Consider the following 20,218-nt stretch of genomic DNA (forward strand, 5'->3'; position numbering starts at 1 on the left):
TCTAAGTAGTGTAGCTGTATCCCAGGAAGGTCTGTGCCTTAAAAGACAATTGTCTTGTTCAGAGGACTACCTTAATTTAAAGACAGCATGTGAATCTACTGAAATGTGTGTGGATTACATACATCTTGCCTCCTGGACCCAGCCCTGGACCCCAGCAGTTGACCCAGTGTCGAGCACATAGGTGGATCTTAATATTTGTTGGATGGGTAAATTCTGACTGATCAATGGAAACACTAGAAATGTGATTTTGTGTGTGTGTGTTGGGGGGAGGGGTGGTCTTTAGATGGGAGAGATTAATTCATTCCTGCATAACAAGTGGAAAAAAGTTTGTAAAGCAAAGGTTTTAATGGCAAAGGCTTTGAAAGTAAAAGTTTATTAAAAATTCAGAATCCAAACTTGGGTGTGAATGGTAAGTTCATACAGTGTAGCTATCTTTTACTGTCCTCTTTTTGTATACTTTATTTTAGAGGCATTGACTGTTAACTCAAGATATATCTTAGATAAATATGAATTAGTGGAACAGAAAAAAATGATAAGTAAACATTTTCAAAACAGGTTAGAATTAGAAAATATGTTATATAAGGACATATATTCTCCCTCAAGTCTTCATGTATCTAGTGAGTTTGCTACTTCTGTAGGAAACATCATCTTACATGAGTAGAGAGGGCATTTTAAACTACATAAACAATTCCATCTAGTTATAAATAGATTGTGTTCTGGAAGTTCATTTGAAAGTTAATTTTTTAGAAGTTATAACCTATTTTCCTGAGGAAGCAATGTGAGAAATAGGACTTAGATTCTCAAGGTGCCAGAAGGTGTCATGACTTGTCCAAGCAATTTAATGTAAAAGCAAGTGCTCCGGGGTAAGAAAGAGCTGGATTCAAATTCCACCTCTCTAAGTGATAGTTTCCTTCTCTGTAAAATGGTGCTAATTATAACATTCACTTCATTGTGTCTATGTGGGTTTAAATGACGTGGTAGGTTATAAGTGCAGTGCATGCTTCCAAGCAAATATTGCTCAAAAATGGAGATATTGTTTCTCCCATTACAATAAAGCCTACAAAAATCCATGCTCTCACTGTATTTATACTGTCTTTATTGTATCCCATTCCTTTTGGGGCCCCAGACATTGTTAGTATTTAAAAATTATCTATGTAATTCTGCTCTGCCTCATCAGGACAGACTTCCATACGTTTCTTCATTCTCTTTTCTCAGCTGGAAATGAATCCATATACTTTTTTTTCTTTCAAGTTCCAGCTCAAATGCTACTTTCTCTAGAAAGGCTTTTTCCTCACTGGAGCCAGAATTAATGGAGAAAAACTCAAATGGTGAAGAAGGAGCTAAATGCTAAGCAGAGCTAGTTCTAGAACCAGAACAGGCCAGTAGACATGTAGGTTTGCCTGCTTTTGAGGGTGGTTAGGGCAGGTGGTTTAGTGTCCTGGATTAGGATAGGGCTGTTTTGGTAGAAGTAGACTAGGTGAGAGCCCTAATCAAGGATCTGTCAAAGTAAGTCAGAAGGGACTGAAGTAGCACGGAAATCCAGCTGGAGCGGTACTGTATAAACTTGACAGTGAGCCATATAAAAGCAAGAGCATTGCTAGACTCTCACAGTCTAACACAGCGTTAGTTAGGTGTTCGTTAACTGACTTGGTTATTTGATTAGAAAAGACAGATGAAAGAAAGAAGGAGAGTATACAAGCTAAGTTGTACAGAGGTTCAAAAGTCTATTAAGGCACATTCACTGAAGTAAAACGTCATTAAATGTGTAGTTTTCTATGCAGTAAAACAACCTGCTGCTTTTAAATTTTTTAATTAAAAATTTTAATTTTTGCTCTCATTCACCAATTCCCTTTTAAGAAGTAATTCCAGATTTCATTTCAAACCATCAGTAGGAATATCCATATCCCTCATGTGATGATTTAGAATAGAGCAGGGTGGTGGGGTGAGACAAAAGCCTTTAGTGGATATTAAAAACTATGATGCTTTAATTATGGGACTTTTAAATTTGCACATACTCGGTAAACATGTTAGCCTTATAAGTTTCATAGCTCAGGTGTATGCATTTATAGAAAGAGCGGACTCCTTTGGGAGGAGGAGGAGGAGATACACATTAGCAGACTGAATTAAAACTTGTATCATCTTATTTTCTATATTTTTGGCTCACAAAATTATGTCAACAATTCAGACTTCTCTAAGGAAAGAATTTTACATTTTTGGTAAATGTCAGGTGTTTTTTGTTTTTGTTTTTCCTTAAAGGGTAACAGTTACAAAAGGCTATGATACATTGGTACCTAGTATATTAGGAAGATAGTAGTTTCTGGCTTTATTCCAAGTCTTTCATTCAGCACATGGCCTTCCCAAGGGGACTGTTCTACTTTATAATTATGCTGTTATGGGCAATCGTTTTAGCCAGGTGCAGTGGAAATTTTTATCCCTTTCATGAATGCTAAGCCAGCCACCCCTTGATGCATGAGGTTGCATGTGTTTCTGTGAGTGCCTATTTGCATGTACACCTTCAGATTTTGTCCTTGACCTTCGTGTCTTTTATTTCTATTAAAGCTCTTTGGTTTATTTCCTTTCTTTCTATGGTTTTTAGTACAATCTCTGTATATACCAAAGATGCCCCATTTAAACTTCCAACCTATATCTCTGTCCAGAATATTCAGATGCATATATTTAAATGCCCCCTGAACATCTCAAGTTCTGGATCCAACAGACAGCTGCCATAGTGTGGTTTATAAAGAGAAATATATATTTGGTCTTTGTCCCTATTCGTGGCACAGAAATCCTGAGTCCTTGGGATTTCCTAAGTGATGAGAGCAATGGGTGTCTTCTGTTATGCGCATGAAGTGACTTTTGAAAAGCCCCTAGGTAAACCTAAGGCTGGGGGCTGGTTGCAAGTGGAGCCAACCATGTGATTAGAGGGTTGGAACTTTCAGTACTCCCGCCTACTCCTACCCCAGCCCCACATCTGGGGAGGAGAGAGGGGCTGGAGATTGAGTCCAATCACTAATGGCCAATGATTTAATCAGTCATGCCTAAGAAATGAAGCCTCCAAGAAAAGCCCAAAAGGATGAGCTTCAGAGAGTTTCCAGACTGGTGAACACATGGAGATCTGGAGAGAGTGGTACACTGGGAGAGCATGGAAGCTCCCCACCCCTGTCCCTAGACCCAACCCTATACATCTCTTCCATCTGGCTGTTCATCTGTATCCTTTATAATACCCTTTATAATGAACTGGTGATTTATTAAGTAAATGTCTCTCTGAATTCTGTGAGCTGCTGTAGTAAATTAATGGAACCCCAGGAGGCAGGTGTTGGAACCTCTGATCTATAGCCTGTGAATTAGAAGCACAGGTGACAACCTGGATTTGGGATTGGTGCTGAATTGGGAGCGGGGGAGAGGGGCAGTCTTGTGGGACTGAGCCCTTAACCTGTGGGATTTGATGTTTAACTCCAGATAGATAGTGTCAGAATTAAGCTAAATTTGTGAAATGACTGGTTGGTGTCCACAGGGAACTGAGTTACTTGCTTGGTGGTGTGGAAAGAACACACATACTGGACAGTTCAAACTCAATATGTTAGAATCTTAACACATAATATTTTCTCTCCTTCTTATACATTTTCACAACAACATGGTCCTTTTACTATATCCTTATTTCAGTGAAAGTCACCTTTGTTTATGTAGCTACCTAAGACTGTAATCTAAGATCAAAACTCCACATCTTCCTCATTTCTTACAGACAATTAATTCACCCTCCTTAACATCTTTAGGATCAGTTTCTTTTTCTTTCCTCATATCACCACCTTACTTTGGAGCCTCATAATTTTTTGTTTGCTTTACTGTGATAGTCTCCAAAGTACTTAGCCTACATTCAGTCCAGCTCTTTTCCAATCCATTTTCATACTTTACCCATCCACAGTGATCTTTCTAAAACACAAACCTTGGATATTAAACTTGTCTAACATTCTTCTGGCTCGGTAAGTTCCGTGAGTTTACCACGTCTGATTCAACTTTGCATCTCTACTGTTTAGGTGAATACTAGATACAGGATATTTACTAATTCATTCCCTTATTCATTCCTTCACTTTAAAGGAAGTGAAGGTATTTAAGACCTTCTGTGATCCAGGGACTGGTACATGTACTGGGTATACAAATGTAAACAAGACAGCTAAAGTTCCTGTTCTATGCAAAAAAAAGTGGTGTGATATGGTAGAAAGTAGACAGAAGTGGATATTTTATATAGAGTTATTAGAGAAGGCCTCTCTAAGGGGCCTGGAATCTTTAAGGATGAGAAGGATTCAGCCTTGAGAAACAAAAAGGTGACTGTGTATCTGAAGCAGGGTAGGCTAAAGGGAAATTGCAGCGAGATAAGATTGCCCAGCTGGGAAAGAGCCAGAAGACAGAAGTGGTCAGTACACTTGCCTTCACTGTCTGAGTGAATATAAAGAAGTAGGTGGGGAGCTTCTTTATTCTTTGACTTGTCCAGACACTAGAAGAGTTGCTTTGCAATCTTTCCATGCTATTGCCTTTACATTTCCATTGGATACTGAAATCTGCAATCTGTTTAAAAGTAGTCAGTGGGGATTAGTGAGCTCTGTTGGCCTTTAGACTGTTGATTGAGGACATGCAAGTGCCAACAACGAATAAGCCCGCAAGTCCCTGTAATATTTAAAATGGATCCATTTTGTGACATGTTTTCCCCCAGTCTTTTAAAAGCCTTAAGCGGAGACTCAGAAGGATGACTCCAGAGTGAATTAGCATCAAAAAAAGAGGAAGTTATTCCTTTGTTTTGATTCATGCTAATGGGCCTGCCTTCACATCAGAGCAGGAAGTCCTCTGATTCTTTTTTAAAGCACTATCAAATTCATATATGCTTTCTGTTGTCTGCATAAATTTCCAGAAGTGTCTAAACTTCAAATAGTTCAGTTTCCTAACTGCGTCTTCAACTCCTTCTTATATGCAGAGCCAAGACAGTTCTATTGAAGAAAAGTCAGGATAACGAGAACAGAATTGCAAATCGTAATTCCACATACAAGAGTGTTGATTTCACAATAATGTAAATAACCAGTACCAAGCTGCATGGTACACTGAACTGAATTTGATTAGTTGGTTATGGCGCTGGATGGAATTTGGAAGTGGGTGGTAATGGAGTTCTATCTGATGTAGTAAAATATTAGGGGCTTTGGAGCCAAACAAATCTCTCTTCTTGCCTCTGACCTTTGGGAAGAACATGGAATCCTCTGAGCTTTATACTTGAGAGCCAATTTCCTTTAAGGCAGTACATGCCAAACTTGCCTGGCGGTAAAAATTACCTCAGGTAATCCTATCATTTTACATTCCACAGTCCCTACTGAGACTGCTGACTCTCTAAGGGAGGAGCTGGGAAAGACATATTTAATGCCTCAGATGATCAGGAAAATTTGGGACTCACGGGCCTCATGTGACTAATTAGACATTTTCTTATTAGTCCCTGAAAATTCCAAGGTTCACCAGTTTGAGAAACACTGACTTGGAAAACTAAAGGCTTATACTTTTAAAATGTCTCTCACATGGTAATTATCACTGAAAAAGAGTGGTTAACCTGTAATCTTGTCAAAATTAGTTTTAAGGCTTACCTTTAAATGAAAAAGTAAAATTTTAAAATTCTCAGAGAACTCATAAACCCCCAAGAGAATGTGGGATGATCCTTAGTTGGAGAGACTCAGTTTTACTACAGAGCCAACTATGACAGTTGTCACTTCATGAATTTATTGTCACTTCATTACTTTCTAACTTCTCCTTATGCAGTATCTCAATTTCTCATTCTAAAGGCACCTGAGTTGTCCTGATGGACACAGAATTGGCATTTTGGAATACCTAATATATGCCAGTTGGTAAGATGTTTAGGTCTAGCTCTGTATGTGTTATCACATTAGTTCAAAAAAACTATTTCAATAACTGATTTTATTTTCTGTATTCCTCTTTGAGGGTAAGAAGCAAGTCATCTGAAAATGAGGTATGTTGAGAATCTGCGTGTGTGGTAAAACAACTTCTGGATCCCATCTTGTAGTTAGAAATCCATGAGCTCAATCTCCTTCAGTTTCTATACTCAAAATGAAAAATGGTTATTTATGTTCAACATGAAGATTCCTAGATTGTGAAGCTCTTAACCATAAAAGCAAGCCTCACCGTACAGAATTTAGCTGATTACTCTGATCCAGATATTGCTAAAACATTTTCAAGGATTATTGAAATATAATGTGCAGTCTTTAATTTTTCTGTATGTATTTTTCATATAGTTTAAATCTATCTAGATATCTAGTTTTCTCTCCCATTTTTCTTTCTGTCCCCCTACCCTGATCCACACCCCAACATACACACACACACACACACACACAACAGTGTATTTTTCCTTGGAGTGCATCAGTGTTTTTCTGATTAAGTTTGTATATATTTCTGAGACTGCATTTGACCAGAAAATCTAGGACATGGAGGAGGAGAATCGAAACTTTGATTAGAAAATGCGACTTTAGGTCATTATAAGAAATTGAATTATGTACTAACTAGTATTCTCTCCAAAAATAATTATAATAAATAATATTTTGCTTTGAGATGTCATCAAGAGTATCAAAAAATGAATTGTCCTAGGCTACATACTATGTATTTTGCAGCACACTCCTTATTTTAGATCTATTACTTTAAATAAATCAAATATATACTTAAATAAATATGAACTCTAGGTCCTCAAATAAGAATAAGATATACATTTCCTCCTCTTTTGGCAATCTCTATCACAAAATAGGCCAAGATGTGCCACATTCAGTTCATGGGAAATTTGCTTTATTCTGAAAGTGCTACTCTAGCTTTCCCGTATGAAATAACGATTTGCATTGAATTTGTCTCGTACTTTGGAATAGGCCATCAACTGAGTAAACTATTTGGAACGTTCACTCGAATCTTTGTTATCCCAGAAAATCTTTGTATGCTATTAAGAATTGATATATGGTTTGTCAGTCCTTTTATTATTGTTATTTTTTTTAGTTGTAAGTTATGGTCATGAGTATTGGAAATGGCTAAGATAGATTAAAAATGGTAGGTAATTATACTATATTATTTCTCAGATGGTTAAATTAAGAGCTCACATGATATTAGGTATCATATGTTCTACATGGAAGAAGACCCTAGGACGTATTTTAAAGGGTAGTTTCTCACATAGTGATTATTAAAGAAATAATAAATTTCAAAAAGCAATAACTGTGCTATGATAATGCTTTTTTTAATACCAGTGAAATTTATCAAATACACCAAATTACAGTTCTATAATTAACTTATTCCCTATGTGATTCATTAAATATATAAATGATCCCTTGTTTAGTCCTTGCTTAGCTAAACCTGTTATATTTCCATCTAACAATATTGCAAATTACTTTTTTCACAAACATGTCTTCTTTTTCATTTGGTAGTTTGTCACTTTGGAAAAAAAATAATTTCAAAGTAACACTTCATGCTACACACATGCTATCCACCATGTTGGATTTAAATAAAAAATGACAGGATTTCAAAGTTTTACCTTTTTTGTGTGTTACCTTTAGATTATTGGTGAAGAAAGAAGAACTCAAAACCACACATAATTTAAAAGAAATGAACATTGATTTTTGAATTTGCTTTCCCATTTTGTGAGGTTATTTCCCATATCAGAAATGTCACTGTTATAAAGTAATAAAGCCATACTGGGGCAATCCAACTGAAAGGAGAAAAAAACTGTACAGTTTCTTATTTAAAAAATGTTTTCCTTTCTTATTAGAGAAAATTTAGAAAATACAAAAAGGAAAAATAAGAGAAAATTCACTTTAAATATTATCATTCAAAGGTCGTGTCTTTTAACCTTTAGTATATTTTCTTCTAATGTTTTATCTATGTTCACCTTTAGGGATTTTCATAGGTGTATATAAGCAATATCAAATTCTATTTAGTTTTCTTTTTACCAGTACACATCATATTTTCCTGTATTATTATAAATTCCTCAGAGATACAGTTATGAATATCTACAGAATATTTCATTGGTTTGATATCCCATAATTCATTCCATTATTCCTCTATGATTAGACAGTTAAAGAACCTCTAATTTTCCGTTATTTTTTGTACAGCTTTGTATTTCTATCATTGATATGTTGCATTTCTCTGATTCTTTTTTTTAAGTGATGATTTTATTGTTTTCAGATTATGTGGTTATGTTCCTAGAAAACACAAACTTATCAAAAAATTATATTGACATATTATGCAGAATTGTACAGAATTATACAGACAAAATTCACTGAAGAAAATGAAAGAAGACATGAATAAATAGACTGATGGTTTGTTTCTCTGGATAGAAAGATTCAATAAAATACAAATACATATATCTTTCCATTGTTTTTTTATTTTAACATCTTTATTGGAGTATAATTGCTTTACAATGGTGTCTTAGTTTCTGCTTTATAACAAAGTGAATCAGTTATACATATACATATGTTCCCATATCTCTTCCCTCTTGTGTCTCTCTCCCTCCAACCCTCCCTATCCCACCCCTCTAGGTGGTCACAAACCACTGAGCTGATCTCTCTGTGCCATGCGGCTGCTTCCCACTAACTATCTATTTTACGTTTGGTAGTGTATATATGTCCATGCAACTCTCTCACTTTGTCACAGCTTACCGTTCCCCCTCCCCATATCTTCAAGTCCATTCTCTAGTAGGTCTCTGTCTTTATTCCCGTCTTACCCCTAGGTTCTTCATGACATTTTTTATTCTTAGATTCCATATATATGTGTTAGCATACGGTATTTGTCTTTCTCTTTCTGACTTACTTCACTTTGTATGACAGACTCTAGGTCCATCCACCTCACTACAAATAACTCAGTTTCATTTCTTTTTATGGCTGAGTAATATTCCATTGTATATATGTGCCACATCTTCTTTATCCATTCATCTGTTGATGGACACTTAGGTTGCTTCCATCTCCTGGCTATTGTAAATAGAGCTGCAATGAACATTTTGGTACATGACTCTTTTTGAATTATGGTCTTCTCAGGGTATATGCCCAGTAGTGGGATTGCTGGGTCATACGGTAGTTCTATTTTTAGTTTTTTAAGGAACCTCCATACTGTTCTCCATAGTGGCTGTACCAATTCACATTCCCACCAGCAGTGCAAGAGTGTTCCCTTTTCTCCACACCCTCTCCAGCATTAAACGTTTCTAGATTTTTTGATGATGGCCATTCTGACCAGTGTGCGATGATATCTCATTGTAGTTTTGATTTGCATTTTTCTAATGATTAGTGATGTTGAGCATTCTTTCATGTGTTTGTTGGCAATCTGTATATCTTCTTAGGAGAAATGTCCATTTAGGTCTTCTGCCCATTTTTGGATTGGGTTGTTTGTTTTTTTGTTATTGAGCTGCATGAGCTGCTTGTAAATTTTGGAGATTAATCCTTTGTCGGCTGCTTCATTTGCAAATATTTTCTCCCATTCTGAGGCTTGCCTTTTCGTCTGGCTTATGGTTTCCTTTGCTGTGCAAAAGCTTTGCAGTTTCATTAGGTCCCATTTGTTTATTTTTGTTTTTATTTCCATTTCTCTAGGAGGTGGGTCCAAAAGGATCTTGCTGTGATTTATGTCATACAGTGTTCTGCCTATGTTTTCCTCTAAGAGTTTGATAGTTTCTGGCCTTACATTTAGGTCTTTAATCCATTTTGAGCTTATTTTTGTGTACAGTGTTAGGGAATGTTCTAATCTCATACTTTTACATGTACCTGTCCAGTTTTCCCAGCACCACTTATTGAAGAGGTTGTCCTTTCTCCACTGTACATTCCTGCCTCCTTTATCAGAGATAAGGTGACCATATGTGCATGGGTTTATCTCTGGGCTTTCTATCCTGCTCCATTGATCTATATTTCTGTTTTTGTGCCAGTACCACACTGTCTTGATTACTGTAGCTTTGTAGTATAGTCTGAAGTCAGGGAGCCTGATTCCTCCAGCTCCATTTTTCATTCTCAAGATTGCTTTGGCTATTCGGGGTCTTTCGTGTTTCCATACAATTTGTGAAATTATTTGTTCTAGTTCTATGGAAAATGCCAGTGGTAGTTTAATCGGTATTGTATTGAATCTGTAGATTGCTTTGGCTAATAGAGTCATTTTCACAATGTTGATTCTTCCAATCCAAGAACATGGTATATCTCTCCATCTATTTGTATCATCTTTCATTTCTTTCATTAGTGTCTTATAATTTTCTGCAAAGAGGTCTTTTGTCCCCTTAGCTAGGTTTATTCCTAGATATTTTATTGTTTTTGTTGGAATGGTATATGGAAGTGTTTTCTTGATTTCTCTTTCAGATAATTCATCATTAGTGTATAGGAATGCCAGAGATTTCTGTGCATTAATTTTGTATCCTGCTACTTTACCAAATTCATTGATTAGCTCTAGTGTTTTTCTGATAGCATCTTTGGGATTCTCTATTATAGTATCATGTCATCTGCAAACAATGACAGCTTTACTTCTTCTTTTCCCATTTGGATTCCTTTTATTTCCTTTTCTTCTCTGATTGCAGTGGCTAAAACTTCCAAAACTATGTTGAATAAGAGTGGTGAGAGTGGGCAACCTTGTCTTGTTCCTGATCTTCATGGAAATGGTTTCAGTTTTTCACCATTGAGGACAATGTTGGCTGTGGGTTTGTCATATATGGCCTTTATTATGTTGAAGAAAGTTCCATCTATGCCTACTTTCTGCAGGGTTTTTATCATAAATGGGCATTGAATTTTGTTGAAAGCTTTCTCTGCTTCTATTGAGATGATCATATGGTTTTTCTCCTTCAATTTGTTAATATGGTGTATCACGTTGATTGATTTGCATATATTGAAGAATCCATGCATTCCTGGGATAAACCCCACTTGATCATGGTGTATGATCCTTTTTATGTGCTGTTGGATTCTGTTTGCTAGTATTTTGTTGAGGATTTTTGCATCTTTGTTCATCAGTGATATTGGCCTGTGGTTTTCTTTCTTTGTGACATCTTTGTCTGGTTTTGGTATCAGGGTGATGGTGGCTTCGTAGAATGAGTTTGGGAGTGTTCCTCCCTCTGCTATATTTTGGAAGAGTTTGAGAAGGATAGGTGTTAGCTCTTGTCTAATTGTTTGATAGAATTCGCCTGTGAAGCCATCTGGTCCTGGGCTTTTGTTTGTTGGAAGATTTTTAATCACAGTTTCAATTTCAATGCTTGTGCTTGATTGGGCTGTTCATATTTTCTATTTCTTCCTGATTCAGTCATGGCAGTTTGTGCATTTCTAAGAGTTTGTCCACTTCTTCCAGGTTGTCCTTTTTATTGACATAGAGTTGCTTGTAGTAATCTCTCATGATCTTTTGTATTTCTGCAGTGTCAGTTGTTACTTCTCCTTTTTCATTTCTAATTCTATTGATTTGAGTCTTCTCCCTTTTCTTCTTGATGAGTCTGGCTAATGGTTTATCAATTTTTGTTTATCTTCTCAAAGAACCAGCATTTAGTTTTATTGATCTTTGCTATTGTTTCCTTCATTTCTTTTTCATTTATTTCTGATCTGATTTTTATGATTTCATTCCTTTTGCTAACTTGGGTTTTTTTTTTTGTTGTTGTTGTTGTTCTGCTTTCTCTCATTGCTTTAGGTGCAAAGTTAGGTTGCTTATTCGAGATGTTTCCTTTTCTTAAGGTAGGATTATATTGCTATAAACTTCCCTCTTAGGACTGCTTTTGCTGCATCCCATAGGTTTTGGGTCATTGTGTCTCCATTGTCATTTGTTTCTAGGTATTTTTTGATTTCCTCTTTGATTTCTTCAGTGATCACTTCATTATTAAGTAGTGTATTGTTTAGCCTCCATGTGTTTGTATTTTTTACAGATCTTTTCCTGTAATTGATATCTAGTCTCATAGCGTTGTGGTCAGAAAAGATACTTGATACGATTTCAATTTTCTTAAATTTACCAAGGCTTGATTTGTGACACGAGATATGATCTATCCTGGAGAATGTTCCATGAGCACTTGAGAGAAATGTTTATTCTGTTGTTTTTGGATGGAATATCCTATAAATATCAATTAAGTCCATCTTGTTTAATGTATCATTTAAAGCTTGTGTTTCCTTATTTATTTTCATTTTGGATGATCTGTCCATTGGTGAAAATGGGGTGTTAAAGTCCCCTACCTGAATGTGTTACTGTTGATTTCCCCTTTTATGGCTGTTAGTGTTTGCCTTATGTGTTGAAGTGCTCCTATGTTGGGTGCATAAATATATACAATTGTTATATCTTCTTCTTGGATTGATCCCCTGATCATTATGTAGTGTCCTTCTTTGTCTCTTGAAATAGTCTTTATTTTAAAGTCTATTTTGACTGATATGAGAATTGCTACTCCATCTTTCTTTTGATTTCCATTTGCATGGAATATCTTTTTCCATCCCCTCACATTCAGTCTGTTTGTGTCCCTAGGTCTGAAGTGGGTCTCTTGTAGACAGCATATATATGGGTCTTGTTTTTTATCCATTCATCCAGTCTGTGTCTTTTGGTGGGAGCATTTAATCCTTTTAAATTTAAGGTAATTATCAATATGTATATTCCTATTCCCATTTCCTTAATTGTTTGGGGTTTGTTATTGTAGGTCTTTTCCTTCTCTTGTGTTTCTTGCCTAGAGACGTTCCTTTAGCATTCATTGTAAAGCTGGTTTGGTGGTGCTGAACTCTCTCAGCTATTCCTTGTCTGTAAAGGTTTTAATTTCTCCATAAAATCTGAATGAGATCCTTGCTGGGCAGGGTAATCTTTCTTGTAGGTTTTTCTCCTTCATCACTTTAAATATGTCCTGCCACTCCCTTTTGCCTTGCAGAGTTTCTGCTTAAAGATCAGCTGTTAATCTTATGTGGATTCCCTTGTGTGTTCTTTGTTGTTTTTCCCTTGCTGCTTTTAATATGTGTTCTTTGTATTTAATTTTTGATAGTTTGATGAATATGTGTCTTGGCATGTTTCTCCTTGGGTTTATCCTGTATGGGACTCTCTGTGCTTCCTGGGCTTGATTAACTACTTCCTTTCCCATATTAGGGAAGTTTTCAACTATAATCTCTTCAAATATTTTCTCAGTCCCTTTCTTTTTCTCTTCTTCTTCTGGGACCCCTATAATTCGAATGTTGGTGCATTTAAGGTTGTCCCAGAGGTCTCTGAGACTGTCCTCAGTTCTTTTCATTGTTTTTTCTTTATTCTGCTCTGCAGTAGTTATTTCCACTATTTTATATTCCAGGTCACTTATCCGTTCTTTTGCCTCAGTTATTCTACTATTGATCCCTTATAGTGTATTTTTAATTTCATTTATTGTGTTGTTCATTGTTGCTTGTTTCCTCTTTAGTTCTTCTAGGTCCTTGTTAAATGTTTCCTTCATTTTCTCTGTTCTATTTCCAAGATTTTGCATCATCTTTACTATCATTATTCTGAATTACTTTTCAGGTAGACTGCTTACTTCCTCTTCATTTGTTAGGTCTTTTGGGTTTTTATCTTGCTCCTTCATCTGCTGTGTGTTTTTCTGTCTTCTCATTTTACTTATCTTACTGTCTTTGAGGTTTCCTTTTTGCAGGCTGCAGTTTCGTAGTTCCCATAGTTTTTGGTATCTGTCCCCAGTGGCTAAAGTTGGTTCAGTGGATTGTGTAGGCTTCCTGGTGGAAGGGACTCGTGCCTGTGTTCTGGTGGGTGAGGCTGGATCTTTTCTTTCTGGTGTGCAGGTCCACGTCTGGTGGTGTGTTTTGGGGTGTCTGTGGCCTTATTATGATTTTAGGCAGCCTCTCTGCTAATGGGTGGGATTGTGTTCCTGTCTTGTTAGTTGTTTGGCATAGGGTGTCCAGCACTGTAGCTTGCTGGTTGTTGAGTGAAGCTGGGTGTTGCTGTTGAGATGGAGATCTCTGGGAGATTTTTGCCATTTGATATTATGTGGAGCTGGGAGGTCTCTTGTGGACCAGTGTCCTGAAGTTGGCTCTCCCACGTCAGAGGCACAGCACTGACTTCTAGCTGCAGCACCAAGAGCCTTTCATCCACACAGCTCAGAATAAAAGGGAGAAAAAGTAGAAAGAAAGAAAGAGGATAAAATAAAATAAAATGAAGATAAAATAAAGTTATTAAAATAAAAAATAATTATTAAGAATGTTTTAAAATAAAACAAACAAAAACAAACAAACAAACAAAACAGACGGACAGAACCCTCAGACAAATGGTGAAAGCAAAGCTGTACAGACAAAATCTCACACAGAAGAATACACATACACACTCACAAAAAGAGGAAAAGGGGAAAAAATAATGTATCTTGCTCTCAAAGTCCACCTCCTCAATTTGGGATGACTCTTTGTCTATTCAAGTATTCCACCGATGCAAGGTCCATCAAGTTGATTGTGGAGATTTAATCCACTGATCCCGAGGCTGCTGGGAGGAATTTCCCTTTCTCTTCTTTGTCCGCACGGCTCCCGGTGTTCAGCTTTGGATTTGGACCCGCCTCTGCGTGTAGGTCACTGTAGGGCATCTGTTCTTCGCTCAGACATGACGAGGTTAAAGGAGCAGCTGCGTCGGGGGCTCTGGCTCACTCAGGCCAGGGGGAGGGAGGGGCACGGAGTACGGGGCAGGGTGAGCTTGCGGCGGCAGAGGCCAGCGTGACGCTGCACCAGCCTGAGGCACACTGTGTGTTCTCTCGCGGAAGTTGTCCTTGGATCCCGGGACACTGGCAGTGGTGGGCTGAACAGGCTCCCGGGAGGGGCGGTGTGGATAGTGACCTGTGCTTGCACACAGGCTTCTTGATGGCAGCAGCAGCGGCCTTAGCATCTCATTCCCGTCTCTGGGGTCCACACTGATAGCCGCAGCTCGCGCCCGTCTCTGGAGCTCCTTTAAGCGGCGCTCTTAATCTCCTTTAAGTGTGCTCTCCTCGCGCACCAGGAAACAAAGAGGGAAGAAAAAGTCTCTTGCCTCTTCAGCAGCTCCAGACTGTTTCCCGGACTCCCTCCCGGCTAGCTGTGGCGCACTAGCCCCTTGCAGGCTGTGTTCATGCTGCCAACCCCAGTCCTCTCCCTGGGATCCGACCAAAGACTGAACCTCAGCTCCCAGCCCCCTGCCCGCCCCGGCAGGTGAGCAGACAAGCCTCTTGGGCTGGTGAGTGCTGGTAAGCACCAATCCTCTGTGCGGGAATCTCTCCGCTGTGCCCTGCGCACCCCTGTGGCTGCACTCTCCTCCGTGGCTCCGAAGCTTCCCCATCCGCCACCCGCAGTCTCTGCCCGCGAAGGGGCTTCCTAGTGTGAGGAAACCTTTCCTCCTTCACAGCTCCCTCCCACTGGTGCAGGTCCCGTCCCTATCCTTTTGTCTCTGTTTATTCTTTTTTCTTTTGCCCTACCCAGGTACGTGGGCAGTTTCTTGCCTTTGGGGAGGTTTGAGGTCTTCTGCCAGCATTCAGTAGGTGTTCTGTAGGAGTTGTTCCACGTGTAGATGTATTTCTGGTGTATTTGTGGGGAGGAAGGTGATCTCCGAGTCTTACTATTCCGCCATCTTCCCCCTCTCCTCTATGATTCTATCTATCCCTAGGAAAATAAACCCTATCAATAACCTTGTAAACAAATTTTTCTCAAATGAAGTTCAGTGGAGTTTTCCAGAGATGGCAATGGAAGTTGACAAAAATTCTTATTACTGAATGTGGAGCTATATGCTTTAGAGAAATCATATTAGATATAATTGATTTAGTACTTTAAGAGTTGATATTTTTAGGAATTCCCTTGTGGTCCAGTGGTTAGGGGGGCCTGGGTTCGATCCCTGGCTAGAGAACTAAGATCTCAATATTTATCAATACCCAATTTCAAAATCACTATCTGGAAAGTTATATATAAAGCTATGTAACTTTAACTAATGACAAACATTACATGAAAACAGTACATTTCCTAACTTAAAAAGTATACATGATTATATTTTTGCTAAATGCCTTATGTTGAATATTGTCATGTGAGGAATAAAGTAAATTCCAGCGAAAAAAAATATTGGAAACCAATTCTGTCCCTCATCTGCTCTGCAATCTCTCCACAAAAGGACCCGTCTGGGACACGATGTCAATGAAAGGTAGACTGCTGAACTGCATTTCCTTTTGTGTCTGGGGCACTGAATCCAAGCAAGCTTACACTGTTATTTGTTGAAATAATAGCTGGAAACAGAGAAAGTGCTATTGATCCTTTCATCAATAAATCACGAGTAAACAATGCACGCTCCTTGAGCTGCTAGGGGAAAATTATATCTCATTTCCCGTTTGCCTCCTCAAGTAGAGCGGGGTCATTCACTAAATATGCAAAAGAGAAGTTTCAATTACGAGTTGACTTCTAACATCGTCAGAGAAAATTCTCTGTCTATGAGTTCACCTCTCATGACAAACAGCCTTTAATATAACTCTTCCTTTTCATTTCTCCTCCTCTTGTTTCTTTTCTTCCTCTTCCATCCCCTCCTCCTCCTTTTCTGCTTCATTCTCCTTTATTCTTCATTGAACACTGCTTTCTTTGGAGGAATACAAGGAGACATTTCTGAGAATAAAAATCAGTTTTTAAAAGGAAAAAAAAAAAAAAGAAACCAAAAAACAAACCCAACCCTCTCCCCTGTGCTGTCTTCCCTGACAGTGCAGATTGAATCGACTTCTGAATGTCTGTCAGCACTGGGTCTCAGGTGGTATTGGGGTTGCTAAGGCCTGGCGAGTAGACAACACTACCACGGCAGATGAAGGATCCAGGACAGGCTTTAATAGTAGCCAGTGAGGGTCAGGTAGACATTGCAGGTTGTCGAGGAGGATCTGCCTGTTCAGTAAATGCAGCTGGTGATTCAGGCAACAGTACCTGAGTGCTTGTCATGGTCTAAAGATTTCACATATGATAGACCATTGGTTTTGACATGTTACAAGACACAGGTAGGAAGGGAATTTAAGAGCAAGTAGAGGAAGCCAACTCACTGGAACTGCAGTACAGCCAAAAGACTCCTGCATACAGGGAAATAGAGCAAGGCAAGTCCAAGCCTAGAGAAAATCCTTAGAGAAATATACACTTGTGGATGTGTTTATAGCCCAATATTGTTATGCAAATTGTACTATAATTGCATAAAGTTATGCTGCCTATTTAGAATTTTTAGCAGGTTTTAAAATGATTGCATCCTCAATATGATTAAAATGAAAATCAAATTAGAAATAAATGTGTGCACACTGATTTGGCAAAATATTTTAGTATAAATGTAATAAACAAGTCACAGTTGGTTTGGGTTATATGTGTGTCCTTCTGTACAAGAGTAATAAAAAAAAAGTTAAAAAGTTAGCAAGCTTTAGATAGACTATTATACCATTACAGTGTCAACCAATTTCAAAATGCAATTATATCTGCAAATGGAAATAAACATTAGAGGGTGATTAAATTAAGTGTAGTTACACATCTTTTGGTTATACAAAAATCAATTATGGAAGGTACGATAGTTGAATGGTGCACTGGAGTTTTATTTTCATAGCAGTCTAATGTGTAACTTTAGATAAATTATGTCCCCAACATGAGTTATTGTTTTTGTGAAAAGATCCTCCAACCAACCGAGCACCAACTTGTCAGAATCAAGGCAATGGTACTTTCATTACAATGAGTCACTTCCTAAAGAATATGGGCATTGGTAATTGCTAACACAGGTTTGAGTGATAACGAAAACTCTTGGTTACTTTGACAACATATTTTCTTTTTTTCAATCAAATACTGACTATGTGGAAGAATCTAAGTATGCTTGGGGAGAACTGGGGAAAGTTTGTGGATGGATAGAAAAGGCTGGATATTTCCTACCATCAGAATTTACCTATGTCCTTTATTTTTTAGAAAAGAAATGTGACTATAAATAAAATGTTACTGATACTTCAGACTACGAATTTTGTTAGAATAGTGCTTAGTTTGTAATAAGAATTTTCCCCTACAAGATAGTCTTTCTTCCCCCTCTGCACCTTTAAAATAGAAGCAGTTCCTTGTTAATGTTCAAAAGTCAGTTAATATTTTCTAGTGGAGGAAAATAAAAATTGCCAGTATCTGCAGAAAAGAGCAGTGTTATTTGTCTGAAGAGCTTTTGTCTTATTTATAGGCTGAGCAAAAAAAAGATCAAGCTAGAGTCTTTCTTTTGGTAATTTATATAATTTATATAAGTAAATATGTCATCTTTTAATAGTATGGCTAAATATTGAAAATGTTTCAGGCAAGCTTGAAAAGATTATTATTTGTTGGGTGTAGGATTCTCAATTATATGTCTGTGTAATTGAGTTTATCGTGTTCTTTAAATCCTCTCTGTTGTCAATAATTGACTCAATCTATCTATGTATAAAAGAAATGGATTTAAATCTCCAATTATATTTGTGACTTTTATCAATATCTTATAATTCCATAAAGTTTACTTTACATATTTTAAGGCAATGCATTTATATGTCTACATATAAATGATTATTATCTTTTCCATTTTTATTATGTTATTTACTATCATTTGTTTATTGGTTATTATATTCTTGGAGACTATTTATCAATCTTCACTGGTAAACTTCCCACTTCATATTTAAGGAGTATATTGGAGCAAGCATCTAGCTAGATTTTGTTTGTGTTTACTGATTTTTAAAACTTATATATGTCATTTTACATTTTTACTTTATTCTTCATTTTCTGGAATTACTGTTATGCGTATGCTGGAGTCTCCCAAGCTATAATTTTTAACCTCGTTTTTAAAGTTTCTATTTTGTTATCTTTTTAGTCTACATTTTGGATGAAGTTTCTACATCATCTTTGAATTTACTAATTTTCTTTTTACAATACTTCAGATTGGAGTTTACCTTATTTTAAGTTTTCAGTTTCAATGAATTTATTTGATCATTTCTTAAGATTTCCATTTTGTTTTCACCCATTCTTGCATAATTTCTTCATGCTGGTTTCATAATTTCTTGTTCATTTTGATGAGTGCTATCTCTGTGCTCAGTAAGGATGCTAAACAGTCGTATTTCTAAAAATATTTTCAGATTGCCTTGTTTTCATTTTATTTAGAGTAAATTTATCAGCTATTTTTTAAGGTTGTAGGCTATCTCCCTATTCATTATTTAGAGGCTTATAATGAGTGGAAGATTTTATTTCTACCTCACCTGCTTTTACCCCCTTCTTATTGGCAGTTTTATAATTTTCTCCATCCAAATTCGCCAGAACTCCCAGACCTGAACTAGGTCTCTTATTTGTGACTCAGGGCTCCTGTTCCTCAGAGATGCAGGAGCCCTGGAAACTAGTCACTAAGCTAGATGAAAATATGGCCCATGTCCTGACCTCTAGGCTGCATTTGCTTGCTTCTACTTTCCTTGCTTAATCTAAGTTTTAACCTCTGGCAGAGTTTGGTCACAGACTGGGACAATTGACCAAACCTTGAGTAGGATGAAGTTTGTTTTATTGCCTAAGCTGGCGTGGATCACTTTAAGTTTCTCATACTTGCCAAGTTGGGAATTCCCATCTGACCCTGCCTTCTTACAGATGCTAAACTTGGCTGGCCCATGGTTGTGTTTTGACTCCATACCTATGCTACAGAGATGGTTGTCTTATTTCAGATCTCAGCTGTTTCTTTTAATTTTCTCTCTCTTTTTTTTAATTGGTATCTTCCACTGCTGTACATTAGAAGAAATGGGTCTCAAAACATAGAGCTATAACACTATATTGTCTGTAGCTGCACTGTACAATATAGTGGCCATCAACCACATGTGGCATGTTAAAATAAATCAATTAAAATTAAATAAAACAGGGCTTCCCTGGTGGCGCAGTGGTTGGGAGTCCGCCTGCCAATGCAGGGGGCGTGGGTTTGTGCCCTCAGGATCCCATGTGCCGTGGAGTGGCTGGGCCCGTGGGCCGTGGCCACTGGGCCTGCGCATCTGGAGCCTGTGCTCTGTGGCGGGAGAGGCCACAGCAGTGAGAGGCCCACGTACGGCAAAAAAATAAATAAATAAATAAAAATAAATAAAACAAAAAATTCAGTTTCTCCATCATATTAGCCACATTTCAAGTTCTCAATAGTCCTATGGGGGTATTGGCTACCATTTTGGATAATGCAGATGTAGACTATTTCCATCATTGTAGACAGTTCTCTTGGGTGCTCTGTCTACAGTATGAAGCTAAATATTGAAAAGAAGACAAAAAAGACTGCAGATGTTTAACCTGTTATGAGGTTG

At 37.5% G+C, this 20,218-nt stretch overlaps 1 protein-coding gene across 2 annotated transcripts in view; it reads left to right on the forward strand.

The window, feature by feature from the left end:
• MRPS30 (mitochondrial ribosomal protein S30) overlaps window positions 1-20,218 on the forward strand; it is a 61,039-nt gene that overhangs the window by 38,032 nt on the left and 2,789 nt on the right. The gene's annotated exons all lie outside the window — the stretch shown is intronic.

This window comes from Mesoplodon densirostris, chromosome 3, assembly GCF_025265405.1.
Source record: "Mesoplodon densirostris isolate mMesDen1 chromosome 3, mMesDen1 primary haplotype, whole genome shotgun sequence".
Taxonomy (NCBI): Eukaryota; Metazoa; Chordata; class Mammalia; order Artiodactyla; family Ziphiidae; genus Mesoplodon; species Mesoplodon densirostris.